The sequence below is a fragment of the Carassius auratus genome, chromosome 3 (genome assembly GCF_003368295.1).
Source record: "Carassius auratus strain Wakin chromosome 3, ASM336829v1, whole genome shotgun sequence".
NCBI lineage: Eukaryota > Metazoa > Chordata > Actinopteri > Cypriniformes > Cyprinidae > Carassius > Carassius auratus.
The window spans coordinates 28,643,902-28,665,887 of NC_039245.1; the positions used below are offsets into that span (position 1 = coordinate 28,643,902).

Sequence of the window (21,986 nt, forward strand, 5' to 3'; positions counted from 1 at the left end):
TTCCTGATCAATAAATGTGTGACTACTTTGAGTGTCTAATAAGGCATAAACAAGGATTTCAGACTCTGAGCCAGAAGACAGCCATACTGGAACAATCATTGATGTTGTACCACTTTCTCCTCCATTCACACAGCATGATAGAGAGGATGTACTCTCTTCAGCCTGCAAAACCATCTGTGAATGTAACTCATTTATTGGCTGACGATCTTCATGCAAAGGAGTTGGGTGGTGCTTCTTACATACAGCACATATGGACCGATTTCTACAATCTTTGGAGCCATGTTCCCTTCTTAAGCATGCAAAGCACAACTTATTCCCCATAACAAACTTTCTCTTTTCCTCCACAGGCTCTTGCATTAGTTTTTGACATTTATGAATTAAATGACCCTCTCCACAAAACATACATTTAACTAAATTTGTGCCATGCACCAGTGTATTCTTCAAATTACTAGACTCTTTAGACTTGCTGTCAATAATATTGCTGGTATTTCCCATATCACATGCTGCATCTAAATCATTCACAGTGGTTGCCAACGTATTTACTCTTGAACGCTTGATCTCCTTGAAGGGCTTTTCTTCAGAGATCTTTAATGCATACAACGATGACACAGGATTGCATGCTATGCGTGCTTCCTTTGAGACAAATGAAGCAAACTTGCTAAAGCTTGGATAATCTTTATCTTGATCTAGTTGTTCTGTGACATAATGGTTCCACCTGCTCGTCACCCAGTTGGGAAGCTTGACCAGTATCTTCTGATTCTCTTCGCAATCATTCAGCACCTGAAGACCCTTGATGTGCGGCATAGCATCACTACATGATTGCAAGAAGTCACTAAATTCCCTTAACTTAATGTACTCTGATGCACCAATCTTAGGCCACCTATTAAGTTTCTCTCTAAAGGCACGTTGCTCCACAAAGGAGTGACCATATCTAGCATTTAACTTATCCCAGGCTTGCTGATAGGCTTGTTCATCTTTCCTATAAAAACTACCTTTCAAAACTGATCTTGCTTCACCATCAATATACTTTTGCAAATAGAACAGCCTGTCTGCTGAATTCAGACACCGTCTCTCTATAAGAGCCTTAAAGGTTGTGCTCCACTCTATAAACTTAAGTGGGTCACCAAAAAATACAAAAGGTTCTGGAACGGGAAGTCGAGATAGGGCCATTGACTCTTGCAATGCCTGTACTACGGATACCTCACTTGTTGTGACTTGTGGACTCAAAGTTGATGTATTAGGAACTAGGGGACTGGGGTTGCTCACATCACTACACGCTGAACCACACTGCTGACTTCTTACTCTTAACTCCTCCTCCGTATACACTCGAAGCCTTGCTTCCATAACCTCAATGTCTCTACGATTTTCAAGCTTCTTCAATCGCTGCCTTTGTGCATCAATGTCAGCCTCCATTTCCACTTCTGCTTTCTTTGCATCTAACAACGCGGCAGTCTCTGCTCTTCTAACGGAAATGCTTGCGGACTCTAAAGAGGGTTTAGATTGATTACTAAAAACTGTGGCTCTAGAAACTGTGGATCCATATATGGACCTAGCATACTCACAGTCCAACAACATACGCAATCTTGCCTTCTCAGCTTCGGCATCAAACTCCATGCCATCCTCCACTAAACGTACCCTCATTATTTTAATCAAGTCTGCAGTCACAGCTGAACATGCATCAATTTTTCTTCTAATTTCTTGACTTGGTACTGCTTGGAGTCGCATGCTATCATATAGGTTTTTCAATTCAGACTCTTTCTTCTCAACCCCATCCATCAAGTCACACAAATCACTTTCAGAGCACTTCTGTTTTAACTTTAAACGAACTTCTCTGACATGTATCTTCCAATTCTCATATGCGGATATGAACTTGCTTTCCCTTTGAACCAGTTCTTGTGCTTTTAACTCCTGCATCTTTGGTGTTAAACGTTTATCACAGGAAGATTTTCTAATTTCATTGGTCTTTAATAAAGTAGAGTTAAGCTCTTTAAGTCTTGCCTCAGATTTTTCAGTACATGTGGTACATGATACATGTCGATCTCTTACAACACACTCATTAACTTGATTCCCTGGTATATCACCAATAAAGACTGCTTGCTCTTGTAATCGAGATTCATTTTGCTCTGCTAAATCACCCTGAACTGACATTTTCACTCTTAAATGTAACACTTTAAAACAATACAAAAGATATCATGAAATAACAGTAAATAACAGTGAAACACTCTTAAATAGAGTAATGCCACTTCAACGTTACTTTAAACATGTTTTCAATTTAGCAAATTAAGAACCAATTGTTAGGACATTTCTTTCTTACATTGTTCTCCAATTATAGGCAGCTTTGTCTTGTAACAATTTTATTTTAACTTCTAAAACCATCCATTATTTACCAAAGAAAACATTTAATATTTTATAGTCTGACCTGCTGATGCACGGATGAATCAGGCTGCGTGAGAAAGTCCTCCATCGGGATGTATCACAAATGTACGCCAAACCCGCAACAAACTACCGTGGGAGGAAGACACATAGTTGCACGCTGAACCTTGCAACAATCAGTCCTACGAAATGAGGCACCGGCTGCACGATGAACCCAGTTTGCCACAAGATACAGTTGAATAGCAGCACTCAAGGATCCAGGAATACCGCACTAATCGCGCGCCGAAGGCAGCTGCCTTTATCAGCGCAGGAAGCAGCCAACCACACAGAAAGACCCAGACGCGAGAAGCTGCATGCTGAAGCCGAAGTAAACTTTGGTGGAATGGAATCGGGACCACGTTTTCACTGTAACTGCTCGCTGGTCATTAAATAGTCCATGTTTCCAAAATACTGATGTCCATTTGTTTTATTTATAGATATGGAACACCGTGAAATCTACATACAAACAGAAACACAAAAAATATAGTTTTACACACACACAACAATACGAAGGACATCAATGCAAATAAAGAAATATACATAAATTAACACTTTTACCATGTTGGCCTGGTTACCAGCAGTAGAATGGTGAAGAGCTCTAACAGGTGTATCCAAGTTCAAATCTCATTCAATTTGCAGCACTTCCAGGTTAAATATAATCAGGAAGGGTCACATGACCTTCGATTTAATAAAACTTAGCAGTACCACAAAATAAACACATCAGAATTCATGCAATTGACACACATACACAATATTATATTTAAATTGTAAAGTCTTAAAAAATACAAAAAGGAGCAAAACCCTGATATTACAAATACCTCATACACAACGCATAAATGACCTATCAGTGTCAGCTACAGCCACCCAAATGTTCACACAAAGAAAGATGGGTGGTTTCAGTAACCGCAGTTAGTGTTGAATCAGCCAATATCAGGGAGATGCTATGTGTATATAGGCGACAGCAAAAGCTCTTTATTTGGCCTTCCAAAAGTAGATGCATTTAGGAATCTTTAAGATGACTTACAACAGAACAGCAATGCATTTTATGGACAACCATTTTGTGAACCTAGGAGAGGAGGTAATTCAATCTGGTGCTTCTGAAACAGCTACTTTAAGTATGTTGTGTTATTAGTTTAAGTATTTGCTATTGACTGTCCAATCCGGAGTTTTGCTCATTGTGTGTGTGCGCAAGTGAGAGAGAGACAGAGAGAGAGAGAGGGTCACTCAGTGGAGTCAGATGCAAACTCAGAATATACCACCAACCTGCAATAATGAAAAAATTAAACAAATGTTTCTAATCCCATTTTATTAACTAATGTCTTTGCTGCTAACCTTTGATGATCCAGTTTAACCATACTAATAATATAATAATATTCGCATATGTTGTCAGTGTTGTGCGCTTGCTTAGTCCTTTGTTGTGATAAACAGTAAAGTGCGTTCAAGCGCCAGCCAAGAGAATGTAAAGAAATACCCTTTGTGAGAAGCAGTTAAATCATTGGGAGTTAAAAGCAGATCGTAAGTGTATTTATTTCTTGTCTGATTAGTATTTAGCGCAGTTGTCATTGCTAGGAAACACTCTTTTGTTAACTGTGTTGAGACGTGCTGAGTTTGGTCTCGTACTCTATCGCATACATTGTCAGTGTTGTGCGCTTGCTTAGTCCTTTGTTGTGATAAACAGTAAAGTGCGTTCAAGCGCCAGCCAAGAGAGTGTAAAGAAATATCCTTTGTGAGAAGCAGTTAAATCAGTGGGAGTTAAAAGCAGATAGTTAGTGTATTTATTTCTTGTCTCATTAGTGTTTAGCGAGGTTGTCGTTATTAGGAAACATTTGTTTATTTACTGTGTTGAGACGTGCTGAGTTTGGTCTCGTACTCTATCGCATACATTGTCAGTGTTTTGCACTTGCTTAGTCCTTTGTTGTGATAAACAGTAAAGTGTGTTCAGCTGAATTCAATTTCCGTTTTTATTGGGTTTAAAACAAGATTAGTATACTGCGGCAGCGGTCGCAGCAGCCCTCCAGTTAAGCCCTCCTCTTGTGAAGACCGAAGAGTGTAAAGACCATCGACTCTACCGTGCGACTCCACCGGACAGGGACACCGACAGGGGATATAAGTATTGTTTTGATTAATCTCTTTTTCCTTCTTCTTGTTTCATTTCTATTTCAGTTTCAGTTATTTGAGTCTATTTCAACCAATTCTCACTATGTGTTTCCAGATCCCTACTATCATTACCACTTGTAAACCATGCATCACACAATGTAGACAACGCAATCTTAACAACCTGCACACTTTGTCTATGTCTGCTAATACACTACTTTCTTTTTCTATTGGTCTCTGGAATTGCCAGTCTGCTGTAAACAAAGCCGATTTCATTACTTCTATTATTAGTCATTCAAAACTTAATCTCATGGCCCTAACAGAGACCTGGATCAAACCAGAGGACACTGCTACACCTGCAGCACTCTCCAATAATCTCTCATTTTCCCACTCCCCCGTTTGACTGGAAGAGGTGGAGGTACTGGTCTGCTCATCTCTAATGATTGGAAATTTAAATTCTTTACCATCTTTGGGTATCAACAGGTCCTTTGAATCTCATTCAGTTACTGTTACCTACCCTTTTAAAATACATTTTGTAGTTGTCTATCGACCCCCAGGACCACTGGGTAACTTTTTGGATGAATTAGATGTGTTGCTCTCAACCTTTTCTGAGGATGGTACTCTCCTAGTTATGCTTGGAGATTTCAACATCCAACTAGATAAACATCTGTTTGCTGATTTCCACTCTCTGCTTGCCTCTTTTGATCTCAACCGAGTGTCAACTCCTGCTACTCACAAATCAGGCAACCAACTGGACCTTATTTATACACGACACTGCTCTACTGATCATGTTCTGGTTACTCCACTGCACACATCGGATCACTTCCTCCTCACTCTTAACCTCAACATGGTCCCTGACACATCACTTACCCCTCCACATGTCATCTTTTGACGTAACCAACGCACACTTTCACCCTCCCGGCTATCTGCAAAGGTTTCATCTTCACTTCCTTCCCCTAAACTGTTTGCATCTTTGGACGCGAACAGTGCTACTGATACTTTCTGCTCCATTCTTACATCTTGTTTAGACACTGTTTGCCCCTTATCTTCCAGGCCAGCCCGTAACACCCCTTCTGCCCCTTGGTTATCTGTTGTTCTACGCGAACACCGTTCTAAGCTTAGAGCTTCTGAAAGGGTGTGGAGCAAGTCCAAAAATACTACTGACCTTATTGTGTATCAATCACTCCTATCTTCATTCTCTGTTAATGTCTCCTCTGCTAAAATTACATACTACCATAACAAAATTAACAATTCATCTAACTCTCGCATGCTTTTTAAAAAATTTTCCTCACTTCTTTGTCCTCCTCCTCCCCCTCCTGCTTCATCTCTAATAGCTGACGACTTTGCAATGTTTTTCATTAATAAAAATAAACACATTAGTGCACAATTTTCCACACCACAATCATTCAAGCTCATATCACCAGCAAACTTACATTCATTTACATCCTTCTCTTCACTCTCTGAGACAGAAGTCTCAAAACTCATCCTTTCTAATCACCCTACTACTTGCCCGCTTGATCCTATTCCATCTCATCTACTTCAAGCCATTTCTCCTGCAGTTGTACCTGCACTCACTCACATCATCAACACTTCCCTCCACACTGGTGTTTTTCCCTCATCATTTAGACAGGCACATATAACTCCACTACTTAAGAAACCCAACCTCAACCCATCTCTTTTAGAGAACTACAAACCAGTTTCCCTTCTTCCTTTCATTGCAAAAACACTTGAACGAGCTGTGTTCAAACAAGTCTCTACATTTCTCACACACAACAATCTCCTTGACAGCAACCAATCTGGCTTCAGAAGTGGATATTCAACTGAGACAGCCTTGCTCTCAGTTGTTGAAGCTCTAAGACTGGCAAGAGCAGAATCCAAATCTTCAGTACTTATCCTGCTTGATCTGTCCGCTGCTTTTGACACAGTTAACCACCAGATCCTCCTATCAACCCTACTGGCAAATGGCATCTCAGGAACCACACTTCAATGGTTTGAGTCTTACCTATCAGATAGGTCCTTTAAAGTATCTTGGAGAGGTGAGGTGTCCAAGTCTCAACATCTAACTACTGGGGTGCCTCAGGGCTCAGTTCTTGGTCCACTTCTTTTCTCTGTCTACATGGCATCATTAGGTTCTGTCATTCAGAAACATGGCTTTTCATACCACTGCTATGCTGATGACACTCAACTCTACCTCTCATTCCATCCTGATGATCCGACGGTACCTATTCGCATCTCAGCTTGTCTAACAGACATTTCTTCCTGGATGATGGACCATCACCTTCAACTCAACCTTGCCAAGACAGAAATGCTTGTGATTCCAGCAAACCCATCGTTCCATCACAATTTCACCATCAAGTTAGGCACATCAACCATAACTCCTTCAAAAACAGCTAGAAGCCTTGGAGTTATGATTGCTGATCAGCTGACTTTTATCAGACCACATTGCTAAAGCTGTCCGATCCTGCAGATTTGCTTTATTCAACATCAAGAAGATCAAGCCCTTTCTTTCGGAACATGCTGCACAACTCCTTGTTCAAGCTCTTGTTCTGTCCAGGCTGGGCTATTGCAATGCCCTCTTTGGCAGGTCTTCCAGCCAATTCTATCAAACCTTTACAATTAATTCAGAATGCGGCAGCAAGATTCATTTTTAATGAGCCAAAAAGAATACACGTCACACCTCTGTTTATCAATTTGCACTGGCTTCCAATAGCTGCTCGCATAAAATTCAAAGCATTGATGTTTGCCTACAAAACTACCACTGGCTCTGCACCCATTTACCTAAATTTGTTACTTCAGACTTATGTGCCCTCTAGAAGCTTGCGTTCTGCAAGTGAACGTTGCTTGATTGTGCCATCCTAAAGAAGCACAAAGTCAGACTTTTTAAATTAAATGTTCCCTCCTGGTGGAATGATCTCCCCAACTCAATCCGAGCAGCTGAGTCCTTCAAGAATCGGCTTAAAACACATCTCTGTGTGTGTGTATGTGTAAAGATCTCTAACTAGCTTGCTCTATTCTTTTTATTTATTATATTATTTAAAATCCCATGCTACATATACTGTGTTAACCTAACTGAGACTTGTTATAGCACTTATATATCATTGCTCTTTTTGTTGTTTTTGATTGCTTCCACTGTCTTCATATGTAAGTCGCTTTGGATAAAAGCGTCTGCTAAATGAATAAATGTAAATGTAAATGTATTAAGCAAAAATTATTTTAGATAAACTAACAACTGTGCCTCTTTTTTTTTTATTATTGCTGAGAAACCCTCTTCTATTGTACATACTGTTGTGTTTTTTAGTCAAAGGAATTCCATATATTATATAATGCACATTCCTCATTCTCATAAGACGAAAAGACTTGGATTCCTCCCCGACACCCACACCTGCTCAGCTAGGTCGAAACTTTTGATATGATATGATATGATATGATATGATATAGCACTTCATTGTCAGACAAGTCTGAAATTTTTCTTGTGTCACAGTATACATGTTTACAACAATAAACATCCATTAAATAATAACATGCACTTCCTCCACACAAGAACAAAAACACATTATCCATTACACTCCCTTAAACATCACATTATACCTTACCCTCCTGTTATGCTACACAGATTTTTTATTAAGTTTCTTATTCAACTCTAGAATTGCCTGATGCACAAAATAATGTTTCACCCTAACTTTGTTAAATCTTGGGACTCTGAACCTCCGGTTTGATGGAAATGAAAACCTTAGGCCGGCGACAAAATTGATGCATGGCGCAAGCGTCTCAGCTGCGTGGCGTGTCTGTTTTTAATTCGGCTCCCATGTTAACAAGTTAGAGCATGCAGACTGTGCGCGGAAAACGCGTGCATGCTAGAAATAGAACCAACGCCTATTTTTCACGCGACATGCATGCGTATTGGAAGCGTTTCCATGCAAAATATACTAGGAAAATATGTTTATATGTAATTTTGTACACAAATACATATTAATTCATGACATTTTGATATTTGAAAGTCTATAGGTTGGCATAAATTCAGATATAAATGTAATTTAAAAAATAAAAAAAATTATTATAGATTTTAAAATATTGCACCTGTCAAACATACTCTATTTTGCCGTCAATACTGTTGACAGTGTCCTATCAGTAGGTGTGTAAAAAAAAAAGTTTATATTGTTGTCATGAAGACAAGAGCCTGGTTTTTCACGGCCTCCCTCTATGTCACCTACAGCAGCAGCAGCGCACTCAATTCTTGAGCAATTTTTTAATTAATTAAAAAACTTTGTTTTTAGCAGACAAACTCCTATACCAAATGGAGTTGCAATATTGCAGTACACTCATTATCACGGACATACTGTAAAGAACAACAGGAGAATCTGCTTTCTTACTCTGAATGACCGAAGATGGCGAAGAAAGTAGATTCTCTGCTTTCTTTTTTTACATAGAGCATCAATATGATCTTTCCATGATAACATATCATCAATCATCACTCCTAAATACTTGTATGTTTAAACCTGTCGAATTTTTATGTTATGAATCAAAACAGCATTGTATTAATTTCAGATGTAGAACCAAGTATAATCTATTCTGTTTTACTTGTCTTGATGACAACATCATTGTTCGCGCACCATTCTACCAATTTAGTCACACCCTGATGATAAAAACCCAGGACTGTCCCCATCCTTCAACACAGATATTAAAACAGTGTCCTCAGAATACTTTAAAATATTCTGATTTAACGTTTCAGTCCAACAGTCATCTGTATACAAGGTGAAAAGTACGGCAGAAATGACACAACCTTGGGGTACTCCGGCATTTGTTATGATAGCAGATGACAACGTTTTATTCACTTTGACTCTCTGAACTTTATTAGTGAGAAATGAGATATACCAACGAATCAAATAGGGATTTACACCCAGCTGTACAATTTGTACCAATATGTCAACCTTTATAGTGTTGAATGCAGACGAAAAGTCTAGAAATAAAGTTCTTATATTTGTATTGGATTTATCTAACTGTTTAGAAATTATATGCACCAAAGCAGCCACTGCATCTTCAGTAGTACAGCCTTCTTTATAGGCAAACTGCCAAGAATCAATCAATCAATCAATCACCTTTATTTATATAGTGCTTTAAACCAAATACATTGCGCCAAAGCACTGAACAACATTCATTTGGAAAACAGTGTCTCAATAATGCAAAATGATAGTTAAAGGCAGTTCATCATTGAATTCAGTTATGTCATCTCTGTTCAGTTGAAATAGTGTCTGTTTTTATTTGCAATCAAGTCAATGATATCACTGTAGATGAAGTGACCCAACTAAGCAAGCCAGAGGCGACAGCGGCAAGGAACCGAAACTCCATCGGTGACAGAATGGAGAAAAAAACCTTGGGAGAAACCAGGCTCAGTTGGGGGCCAGTTCTCCTCTGACCAGACGAAACCAGTAGTTCAATTCCAGGCTGCAGCAAAGTCAGATTGTGCAGAAGAATCATCTGTTTCCTGTGGTCTTGTCCTGGTGCTCCTCTGAGACAAGGTCTTTACAGGGGATCTGTATCTGGGGCTCTAGTTGTCCTGGTCTCCGCTGTCTTTCAGGGCAGTAGAGGTCCTTTCTAGGTGCTGATCCACCATCTGGTCTGGATAAGTACTGGATCCGGGTGACTGCAGTGACCCTCTGATCTGGACACAGACTGGATCTGGTGGCCACGGTGACCTCGGAACAAGAGAGAAACAGACAAATATTAGCGTAGATGCCATTCTTCTAATGATGTAGAAAGTACGGTGTTATGTGAAGTGTTCCGGTTCCAGTTTACCTAATTAATGCAGCCTAAAAATCCTTTAACGGATTTGGATATTAAAAGCATATTAGTATGTTATGTGTATGCCAGGTTAAAGAGATGGGTCTTTAATCTAGATTTAAACTGCAAGAGTGTGTCTGCCTCTCGAACAATGTTAGGTAGGTTATTCCAGAGTTTAGGCGCCAAATAGGAAAAGGATCTGCCGCCCGCAGTTGATTTTGATATTCTAGGTATTATCAAATTGCCTGAGTTTTGAGAACGTAGCGGACGTAGAGGAGTATAATGTAAAAGGAGCTCATTCAAATACTGAGGTGCTAAACCATTCAGGGCTTTATAAGTAATAAGCAATATTTTAAAATCTATACGATGTTTGATAGGGAGCCAGTGCAGTGTGGACAGGACCGGGCTAATATGGTCATACTTCCTGGTTCTAGTAAGAACTCTTGCTGCTGCATTTTGGACTAGCTGTAGTTTGTTTACTAAAAATTTAGTTTTAAAAATGCTAGAAACGTGGCTTTCTAAGGAAAGATTGCAATCAAGTAGCACACCTAGGTTCCTAACTGATGACGAAGAATTGACAGAGCAACCATCAAGTCTTAGACAGTGTTCTAGGTTATTACAAGTAGAGTTTTTAGGCCCTATGATTAACACCTCTGTTTTTTCTGAATTTAGCAGTAAGAAATTACTCATCATCCAATTTTTTATATCGACTATGCATTCCATTAGTTTTTCAAATTTGTGTGTTTCACCGGGCTGCGAGGAAATATAGAGCTGCGTATCATCAGCATAACAGTGAAAGCTAACACCATGTTTCCTGATGATATCTCCCAAGGGTAACATATAAAGCGTGAAGAGTAGCGGCCCTAGAACTGAGCCTTGAGGTACTCCATACTGCACTTGTGATCGATATGATACATCTTCATTCACTGCTACGAACTGATGGCGGTCATATACAGTATTGTTCAAAATAATAGCAGTACAATGTGACTAACCAGAATAATCAAGGTTTTTAGTATATTTTTTATTGCTACGTGGCAAACAAGTTACCAGTAGGTTCAGTAGATTGTCAGAAAACAAACAAGACCCAGCATTCATGATATGCACGCTCTTAAGGCTGTGCAATTGGGCAATTAGTTGAAAAGGGGTGTGTTCAAAAAAATAGCAGTGTCTACCTTTGACTGTACAAACTCAAAACTATTTTGTACAAACATTTTTTTTTCTGGGATTTAGCAATCCTGTGAATCACTAAACTAATATTTAGTTGTATGACCACAGTTTTTTAAAACTGCTTGACATCTGTGTGGCATGGAGTCAACCAACTTGTGGCACCTCTCAGCTGTTATTCCACTCCATGATTCCTTAACAACATTCCACAATTCATTCACATTTCTTGGTTTTGCTTCAGAAACAGCATTTTTGATATCACCCCACAAGTTCTCAATTGGATTAAGGTCTGGAGATTGGGCTGGCCACTCCATAACATTAATTTTGTTGGTTTGGAACCAAGACTTTGCCCGTTTACTAGTGTGTTTTGGGTCATTGTCTTGTTGAAACAACCATTTCAAGGGCATGTCCTCTTCAGCATAGGGCAACATGACCTCTTCAAGTATTTTAACATATGCAAACTGATCCATGATCCCTGGTATGCGATAAATAGGCCCAACACCATAGTAGGAGAAACATGCCCATATCATGATGCTTGCACCTCCATGCTTCACTGTCTTCACTGTGTACTGTGGCTTGAATTCAGAGTTTGGGGGTCGTCTCACAAACTGCCTGTGGCCCTTGGACCCAAAAAGAACAATTTTACTCTCATCAGTCCACAAAATGTTCCTCCATTTCTCTTTAGGCCAGTTGATGTGTTCTTTGGCAAATTGTAACCTCTTCTGCACATGCCTTTTTTTTAACAGAGGGACTTTGCGGGGGATTCTTGAAAATAGATTAGCTTCACACAGACGTCTTCTAACTGTCACAGTACTTACAGGTAACTCCAGACTGTCTTTGATCATCCTGGAGGTGATCATTGGCTGAGCCTTTGCCATTCTGGTTATTCTTCTATCCATTTTGATGGTTGTCTTCCGTTTTCTTCCACGTCTCTCTGGTTTTGCTCTCCATTTTAAGGCATTGGAGATCATTTTAGCTGAACAGCCTATCATTTTTTGCACCTCTTTATAGGTTTTCCCCTCTCTAATCAACTTTTTAATCAAAGTACGCTGTTCTTCTGAACAATGTCTTGAACGACCCATTTTCCTCAGCTTTCAAATGCATGTTCAACAAGTGTTGGCTTCATCCTTAAATAGGGGCCACCTGATTCACACCTGTTTCTTCACAAAATTGATGACCTCAGTGATTGAATGCCACACTGCTATTTTTTTGAACACACCCCTTTCAACTAATTCAACTAATTGCCCAATTGCACAGCCTTAAGAGCGTGCATATCATGAATGCTGGGTCTCATTTGTTTTCTGAGAATCTACTGAACCTACTGGTAACTTGTTTGCCACGTGGCAATAAAAAAATATACGAAAAACCTTGATTATTCTGGTTAGTCACATTGTACTGCTATTATTTTGAACAATACTGTAAGTACGATTTAAACCATGCTAATGCACTTCCACTGATTGATTCCACAGTGTTCAAGTCTATGCAAAAGAATGTTGTGGTCAATTGTGTCAAACGCAGCACTAAGATCCAATAAAACTAATAGAGAGATACACCCACGATCAGATGATAAGAGCAGATCATTTGTAACTCTAAGGAGAGCAGTCTCAGTACTATGATACGGTCTAAATCCTGACTGGAAATCCTCACATATACCATTTTTCTCTAAGAAGGAATATAATTGTGAGGATAACACCTTTTCTAGTATCTTGGACAGAAAAGGGAGATTCGAGATTGGTCTATAATTAACTAGTTCTCTGGGGTCAAGTTGTGGCTTTTTTATGAGAGGCTTAATAACAGCCAGTTTGAAGGTTTTGGGGACATATCCTAATGACAATGAGGAATTAATAATAGTCAGAAGAGGACCTATGACTTCTGGAAGCACCTCTTTTAAGAGCTTAGATGGTATAGGGTCTAACATACATGTTGTAAGTTTAGATGATTTAACAAGTTTATACAATTCTTCCTCTCCTATAGTAGAGAATGAGTGGAACTGTTCCTCAGGGGGTCTATAGTGCACTGACTTTGATACTGTAGCTGACGGCTGAATGGTTGCAATTTTATCTCTAATAGTATCGATTTTAGAAGTAAAGTAGTTCATAAAGTCATTACTGCTGTGGTGTTGGGAAATGTCAACACTTGTTGAAGCTTTATTTTTCGTTAATTTAGCCACTGTAATAAATACCTGGGGTTATGTTTGTTTTCTTCTAAAAGAGAAGAAAAGTAATCAGATCTAGCAGTTTTTAATGCTTTTCTGTAGGATATGCTACTTTCCCGCCAAGCAATACGAAATACCTCTAGTTTTGTTTTCCTCCAGCTGCGCTCCATTTTTCGGGCTGCTCTCTTTAGGGTGCGAGTATGCTCATTATACCATGGTGTCAAACTGTTTTCCTTAACCTTCCTTAAGCGTAAAGGAGCAACTGTATTTAAAGTGCTAGAAAAGAGAGAGTCCATAGTTTCTGTTACATCAAGTTGTTCTGAGGTTTTGGATATGCTAAGGAATTCGGATACATCAGGAAGATAACTTAAAAAGCAGTCTTTTGTGGTAGAAGTGATGGTTATTTGATACTTGTAACAAGAAGTAGAATTTACAATTTTGGCTATATGAAGTTTACACAGAACTAAATAATGATCTGAGATATCATCACTTGGCTGAATAATTTCAACACTATCAACATCAATTCCATGTGACAGTATTAAATCTAGAGTATGATTTCGACAATGAGTAGGTCCTGAAACGTGTTGTCTAACACCAATAGAGTTCAGAATGTCTATAAATGCTGATCCCAATGCATCTTTTTCATTATCGACATGGATATTAAAATCACCAACTATTAAGACTTTATCTGCAGCCAGAACTAACTCGGATGTAAAATCACCAAACTCTTTAATAAAGTCTATATGGTGCCCTGGTGGCCTGTATACAGTAGCCAGTACAAACATAACAGGGGATTTATCATTAACATTGGTTTCTCTGGATAATGTTATATGAAGCACCATTTCTTCAAACGAGTTATACTTGAAGCCTGCCCTCTGAGAAATCCTGAAAACGTTATTATAAATTGAAGCAACTCCTCCCCCTTTGCCTTTTAGATGCGGCTCGTGTTTATAACAATAATCTTGGGGGGTGGACTCATTTAAAATAATGTAATCATCAGGTTTTAGCCAGGTTCCTGTCAAGCAGAGCACATCTATATTATGATCAGTTATCATATTATTTACAAAAAGTGTTTTCGTAGAACTGGATCTGATATTCAATAAGCCAATCTTTATCATTTGTTTATCCATATTGCATTTGTTTTTTATTTGTTGAACCTCAATTAAATTGTTAGCCTTAACTTGGTTTGGACGTTTTTTGTATTTTCTAGTTTGGGGAACAGACACAGTCTCTATAGTGTGATATCTAGGTGAAAGAGTCTCTATGTGCTGAGAATTAACTGACCTCTGTGACGGGAGGCAGCTAGCAGACGGTCGGTTTACCCAGTCTGTCTGCTTCCTGACCTGGGCCCCAGTTAGTCAAGTATAAACACTAAGACTATGTGCCATATTTCTAGACAGAAGAGTGGCGCCACCCCAGGAGGGATGAAGACCATCTCTTTTAAACAGGTCAGGTCTGCCCCAAAAGCTTGTCCAATTGTCTATATAACCTATGTTATTCTGTGGGCACCACTTAGACATCCAGCCATTGAGTGATGACAATCTGCTATGCATCTCATCACCACGGTAAGCAGGGAGGGGACCAGAGCATATTACAGTGTCTGACATCGTGCTTGCAAGTTCACACACCTCTTTAAAGTTATTTTTAGTGATCTCCGACTGGCGAAGTCGAACATCATTAGCGCCGGCATGAATAACAATCTTACTGTATTTACGTTTAGCATTAGCCAGCATTTTAAAATTTGCCAAGATGTCAGGCGCTCTGGCTCCCGGTAAACATTTGACTATGGTGGCTGGTGTCTCTATATTCACGTTCCGTACAATAGAATCGCCAATAACTAGAGCACTTTCATCAGGTTTCTCAGTGGGTGTATCACTGAGTGGGGAGAACCTGTTTAATGTTTGGATCAGAACAGAAGAGCGGTGTTTTGACCCACGACTACGCTGCCTCACCGTCACCCAGTTGCCCTGCTGCAGGGGCTCTGCTGGAACCGGACAATGTACAGGAATCCCTGAGCTAGACGCATCCAAAGCCGTATCTAGAGCCCTAGCATTCTTACTGTCCTCAATTAAAGTTTGGATGCGTGTCTCTAATTCTGAAATCTTCTCTGTCAGCCTAACTATTTCCCTGCATTTATCACATGTGAATCCCTCATCAGCGACAGAGATAGATAAACTGTACATGTGGCAAGAGGTGTAAATAACAATTGTAGGAGAAGCCATTACTCACCGTGCTTGATGAAATATTCTTACTGCGGTTGTTTGATGAACTTGTGGAAAACTGCAGCGTGAGAGAGGAGAGGAGAGGAGAAAAGAAAACGCTAATGACAAGCTAACGAGTGCTAACGCTTTGCAGGTGTACTCAAGAATCAAGTCTATCTTTAACCATCCTGACTAAGTGCTGAAGTAACAATCTTTCAAGACATTTCACAATTACTGAGGTAAGGGCTATTGGTTTAAAATCTTTGTATTCTGTTGTATTTTGAAGGTTAGTAGGACTATTCTATTCCAGAAGAATATGTTACTCATAAATAAATTACTCAGACTCTTCTGTGTAATAAAGGTTTAACGCATCACCATTTGTAATGGCTTTATTAAAAGACAATAACTCATAAGCAATAAAAAAATATGAAAGTAACAGTAAGTAGGTCTTCACCACAGAGTATGCCCTCGAACTCAACATTTTTGAGCCTTTTATAGCTCTTGCATATAATTTACATTAAACCCCCCTGCATCACTCTTTATTTGGTAATCACATGGATTCATACACACACATCATATATGACCTTTATCACAGTCCATACAGAGGGACAAAAGTTCAGAGTGGAAAAATTGTAGGGGTGGTTAGCCACACATAACTGGTCATATAAAAACCATCTATAACATCTTTCAAGCATAGCTGCAAGTATGCCCTGTGTTGACCACACAGGTCACACCTGCATGCTAGTGTAATAAAAATAGCACAGCTACTGGTAGAGGTAAAGGTAGAGGTTTCATCTCGCAAGCTCACTGCATAAGCAAATCACATAGCAACTCAAATCACAAAGGTTAACACCTATAGACATGGGGTACAATATGTGTAATCAAAAACATACATTTGAAACTCTTATCTTCTTTTGACTAGAGCTTTAAATTTTAATGATTCTGGGTCATATATTAACGCTTGCAGCTCCAGATTAATCATGTTATAGTCAGCCATCTCTTTTATTAGCTTCATTATTCTTTTATTCAAAAATTCCTGTGTCTGCATCAACTTTATTACAGTTCTCAATTTGAAAATCATATTGTGCTGGTATTCCAGTTTTCTTCCTTGTTCGGCAATGCTTCTCCACTTACACTTGCTTTTTGTTTTTTCAGCTTTCTTCCACATGCAGCCCTTGAATATTAGGATTACCAAAGTCAACATTTATTTTATTTGCTTCATAGTTCCCTATAGAAATTGGCCCAGCCGGGAATTGATCAGAAAATCGCATATTTGCATTATTAACAGAGAATTCAACAATACCTGAATTTACTTTTCCTTCAGCCTGAGGTGTATTCATTACACTTTTTGGTGTGAAAGGGCTTTTATACTTGCAATAAATAGAACTTCTTATATTAAAAACAATCAAGCCCTGCTCATATGTAAAACGTAACGCAAAAGTAATATAACACATTACTTTCCATAAAAAGTAACTAAGTAAATGTATGTTTTGTTACATATTTTGTTATTGTAATGCATTACTTTTAAAAGTAACTTTCCCCAACACTGTATATACAGGTGCATCTCAATAAATTAGAATGTCATGGAAAAGTTCAATCATTTCAGTAATTCAACTCAAATTATGATTGTGTATTAAATAAATTAATTGCACACAGTCTTTGGTTCTTTTAATTATGATTATTTTGGCTCATATTTAAAAAAAAAAAAAAAAAACAATCTCAACAAATTAGAATACGGTAACATGCCAATCAGCTAATCAACTCCAAACACCTGCAAAGGTTTCCTGAGCATTCAAAATGTATTATTATTATTACACCTTTATTTTTATAGGCAAGTCATTAAGAACAGGTTCTTATTTACAATGGCGGCCTGACAAGTGGAATAACCACTTAGGGAAAGGGAAGTAAGGCTAAAATAAATATAGAACATTAGAAATGGATACAGGTTAGCAATTACATATATACAATTTAAAACACAACAGTGGACAACAGACACTTATAACCAGCTAAGTGTACAGGTACATAGGAAAGTGATATATGGTGAATCTATTTGCTGTGAAAAAATACATTTAAAAAATAATGTAGAGAAGTAACTGCATATGTCCGTGAACAAGTATGATATAATAGTTTTGAAGGATGAAATTTAAATTAGTTTATCCAGTTTGAGAATATTTTGCAGAGCATTCCAGTCGCGAGTGGCAGCATATTGAAAAGATGCAAGACCAAACACAGAGATGGTTTTGGGAATGCTAAACTGAAGATGAAGTGAGGAACGGGTCTTATATGTGACGTGCTTTGGCTGCAGCAAGTGACCTAAGCAAGGAGGTGAGAGGCAGAGAAGGGTCTTGTAAATGAAGGTGAACCAGTGAATTTTACAGCGATTGTGAAGGGAGGGCCAGTTAACAGATGAATATAGAGTACAGTGGTGTGTATTGAAAGGAGCATTTGTGGCAAACCTGATAGCGGAATGGTAAAGAGCCAAGTGGACTTGCAAGCAACCCTGTATATAGTGTCTCCATAGTCTAATATGGGTAGCATGGTCACCAAGTGGTGAAGGAAGAGCAGTTTCTGTAAAGGAAACCAAGCTTGGCTTTGACCTTGGATTGCAGCTTTGATATGTGGATAGAGTAAGAAAGTGAAGTTTCCAACCAGATGCCCAAGTAGTTATATGCAGTAACTTTATATAGAATAGCCCCCTTGCAGGTGATGATGTTAAGGGCAGGAGGAGGCATAGTACCCTTACGTTAAAACAACATGATTTTTGTTTTGGAGGTATTGAGAGTGAGTTTGAGTTGTGTAAAAGACTACTGTAGTTGGTAAAAGCTATCTTGCAGGGTAGCTTGAGCAGCATCGGGGGAGGAACCTGTGGCATAAAGAATTGTATCATAAGCATGTAAGTGACTTACCAACTGCCTGGGGAATGTTATTAATATAAATTGAGAAAAGTTTAGGATTAGGATAGAGCCTTGGGGGATACCCCTGGTGACCAGGAGAGAATGGGAGAAAAGGTTTTCAAATCTTACACGTTGAACCCGGTGAGAGAGATAATTTGAGAACCAAAACACAGTAAGTGATCAGTGACAACAATGCTGCTGAGTGTGTGGATAAGTCTGTTGTAGTACACATAGGCAAAAGCTTTTGCAAGGTCAATAGTCTCTCAGTTTGGTTACACACTCATAGGGAAGACTGCTGATCTGACAGTTATCCAGAAGACAATTGATAACCTTCACAAGGAGGGTAAGCCACAAACTTTCAGTCCCAAAGAAGCTGGCTGTTCACAGAGTGCTGTATCCAAGCATGTTAACAGAGAGTTGTGTGGAAGAAAAAGATGTACAGCCATCCGAGAGAACCACAGCCTAATGAGGATTGTCAAGCAAAATTGATTCAAGAATTTGAGTGAACTTCACAAGGAATGGACTGAGGCTGTGGTCAAAGCATCAAGAGCCACCACACACAGATTTGTCAAGGAATTTGCTGAACCACAGACAACGTCAGAGGCATCTTACCTGGGCTAAGGAGAAAAGGAACTGGACTGTTGCCATTGGTCCAAAGTCCTCTTTTCAAATGAGAGCAAGTTTTGTATTTAATTTGCAAACCAAGGTCCTAGAGTCTAGAGGAAGGGTGGAGAAGCTCATAGCCCAAGTTGCTTGAAGTCCAATGTTAAGTTTCCACACTCTGTGGTGATTTGGGATGCATTGTCATCTAGAGTTGTCAAAAATATAGATATCTCGATAAATATCGATACTAAAATATCTGAACGGTAACAATACTAATTTCTCTAACTTTTGATACACAGATACTAGCCGAGCTGTCACGTTCACTTCTCTCCAAAGGCATGTTGACAAACACCACACGTGACTGCAGTGCCTGTCTTGTCTCATTCGCGCTGGTTAAACAGCAAAAGTGAAGCGGTTCTCAATGGACGTGCAGTGCACCTGTGTTTGATGTACCGTGAGCTCTAGTGTGAAGCCGCACAACTCGCTGTCACTTTCTCTAACAAGCACAAAGTGTGTGAGAGATAGAGAGCGAGTGAGTCTTACATAAATGCAGAATTGACGCGCTACATGTGTGTGCTAAATGATATTCCTTGTTGTATTTTTCTGTTTGTTGTATTTTCCTTGTTTTCCTGGAAAAAATAATGGAGTTCCTTAGTAGTGGACGGAACTAATGCCCAAACGGCAATCTCATTGGCTGGTGCTCAACCTACTGATCGAATCAGTTTGACCGAACGCAGACAACCTGATTAATATTCATGAATCCATTACTGTTCTTATTAGTAGAATTAGAATTAGAATTATTTTTATTATTATCATCTTATCAGTATTATTGTTAGTCTTTCACTTTTTTTTACAGAAACACTGAATGATCAACAAAGCACCACTATCAGTCCTAAATTCAGTCAAAATCTCTATGCATTCATGACTATGAAAATTGTAGATTCACACTGAAGGCATCAAAACTATGAATTAACACGTGGAATTATATGTGAAATTATATACATAACACAAAAGTGTGAAACAACTGAAAATATGTCATATTGTAGGTTCTTCAAAGTAGCCACCTTTTGCTTTGATTACTGCTTTGCACACTCTTGGCATTCTCTTGATGAGCTTCAAGAGGTAGTCACCTGAAATGGTCTTCCAACAGTCTTGAAGGAGTTCCCCGAGAGATGCTTAGCACTTGCTGGCCCTTTTTCCTTCTGTCTGCGGTCCAGCTCACCCCTAAACCATCTGGATTGGGTTCAGGTCTGGTGACTGTGGAGGCCAGGTCATCTGGCACAGCACCCCATCACTCTCCTTCTTGATCAAATAGCCCTTGATGCCTTCAGTGTGACTCTACAATTTTCATAGTCATGAAAATAAAGAAATCTCTTTGAATGAGAAGGTGTGTCCAAACTTTTGGTCTGAACTGAATATATATATACACTCCCTGACAAAAATCTTGTCGCCTATCCAAGTTGTAGGAACAAAAAATAATAACTTGACTTCTAGTTGATCATTTAGAATCAGAAGTGGCTTATATGAAAGGCAAAGGCCTGTAGATTATGCTTAATTTACCAAAATAAAACCTTATCATGCCTTTATTTTTTAATTATTTAATTAGTACAGAATGGTCAGACTTTGCTTAGACAAAAGTCTTGTCACATCTTAAAAGATTCATCCAATCACAGATTAGAGTGTCACATGTGACAAATACTGTAATTAACACATTCCCAGGTGTGTAGAAGAAGAACCCCAGCACACTCATTCATTTGAAATGCATCCTGACCTCTGACAGCATGCCAAGGATTCAACCACAGACCAAAGTGCTGATCATCAAGAGCCTGAAGACCAAGTCTCCTGCTGAGATGGTAGACATCTTTAATATATCTTAACGTCAAGTGGAGAGGATAAGAAAAACTTTTGAAGAAACTGGTGAAGTTTATGAGAGGCCCAGATCAAGCAGACCCCGTAAGACAACTGTTCGAGAGGACCGTTTGTTGGTTCGACAGTCAAGGGCCAGCCCATTTTCAACTGCAGCAGAGCTACATAAGAACTGGTCAACAGAAACCCCTGTATCTACAAGAACAGTTTGTCGAATTCTCTCACGCAGTGGTCTCAATGGCCAAATTAGTGCTCAGAAATCAACATTAAACTGAAGACAACTAAATCGTGTTGCATTTGCCAAGGCACACAGCTTGTAGGAAGGATGGACTGTGGAAAAGTGGCAGAAGGTTGATTTTTCTGATGAATCATCTATTGAACTGCATCCCAATCATATACTGCAGAACATCTATTAGAACCCGCATGGACCCAAGATTCACACAGGAAACAGTCATGTTCAGTGGAGGAAAAATTATGGTTTGGGGTTACATTCAATATGCAGGGCTTAAAGTTTTCCGGCGTGCAGCGTTCAATCCTACATAATAATTAAAAAAAAAAATGGATTGATTTCACTTTTGAGTCCATGCCTTCGCCTACCAATGGTTTGAGAGGTGCAACTTTCACTCTCAACCAAACTAACATTAGTAGTCAGAATGTTTTGCTCTTATAAACACGAGACGTGCATAATGGTATTCAGTTGCAGAGTCACAGCTCTGATGAATGGAGAAGCGCAACAAAAAGCTGTAAAGCGAAATGGTCAAATATCTGGTAATCTGGAAAAACTGTGTGCATTATCTCACTAGATTTGTAACGTAAATC

General features: G+C 39.0%; 1 protein-coding gene across 3 annotated transcripts in view; it reads left to right on the forward strand.

Annotated features, from left to right (window-relative positions):
- Positions 1 to 21,986, forward strand: part of LOC113053315 (testis-expressed protein 2-like) — a 73,108-nt gene that overhangs the window by 15,982 nt on the left and 35,140 nt on the right. Inside the window, exon 3 of one of the 3 annotated variants that reach the window (XM_026218245.1) lies at positions 15,959 to 16,043. The exons of the other annotated variants lie outside the window; for them this stretch is intronic. The gene's annotated coding sequence lies outside the window, so the exon portion shown is untranslated. The remainder of the gene's footprint in view (positions 1 to 15,958; positions 16,044 to 21,986) is intronic. 3 annotated transcript variants of the gene reach the window in all.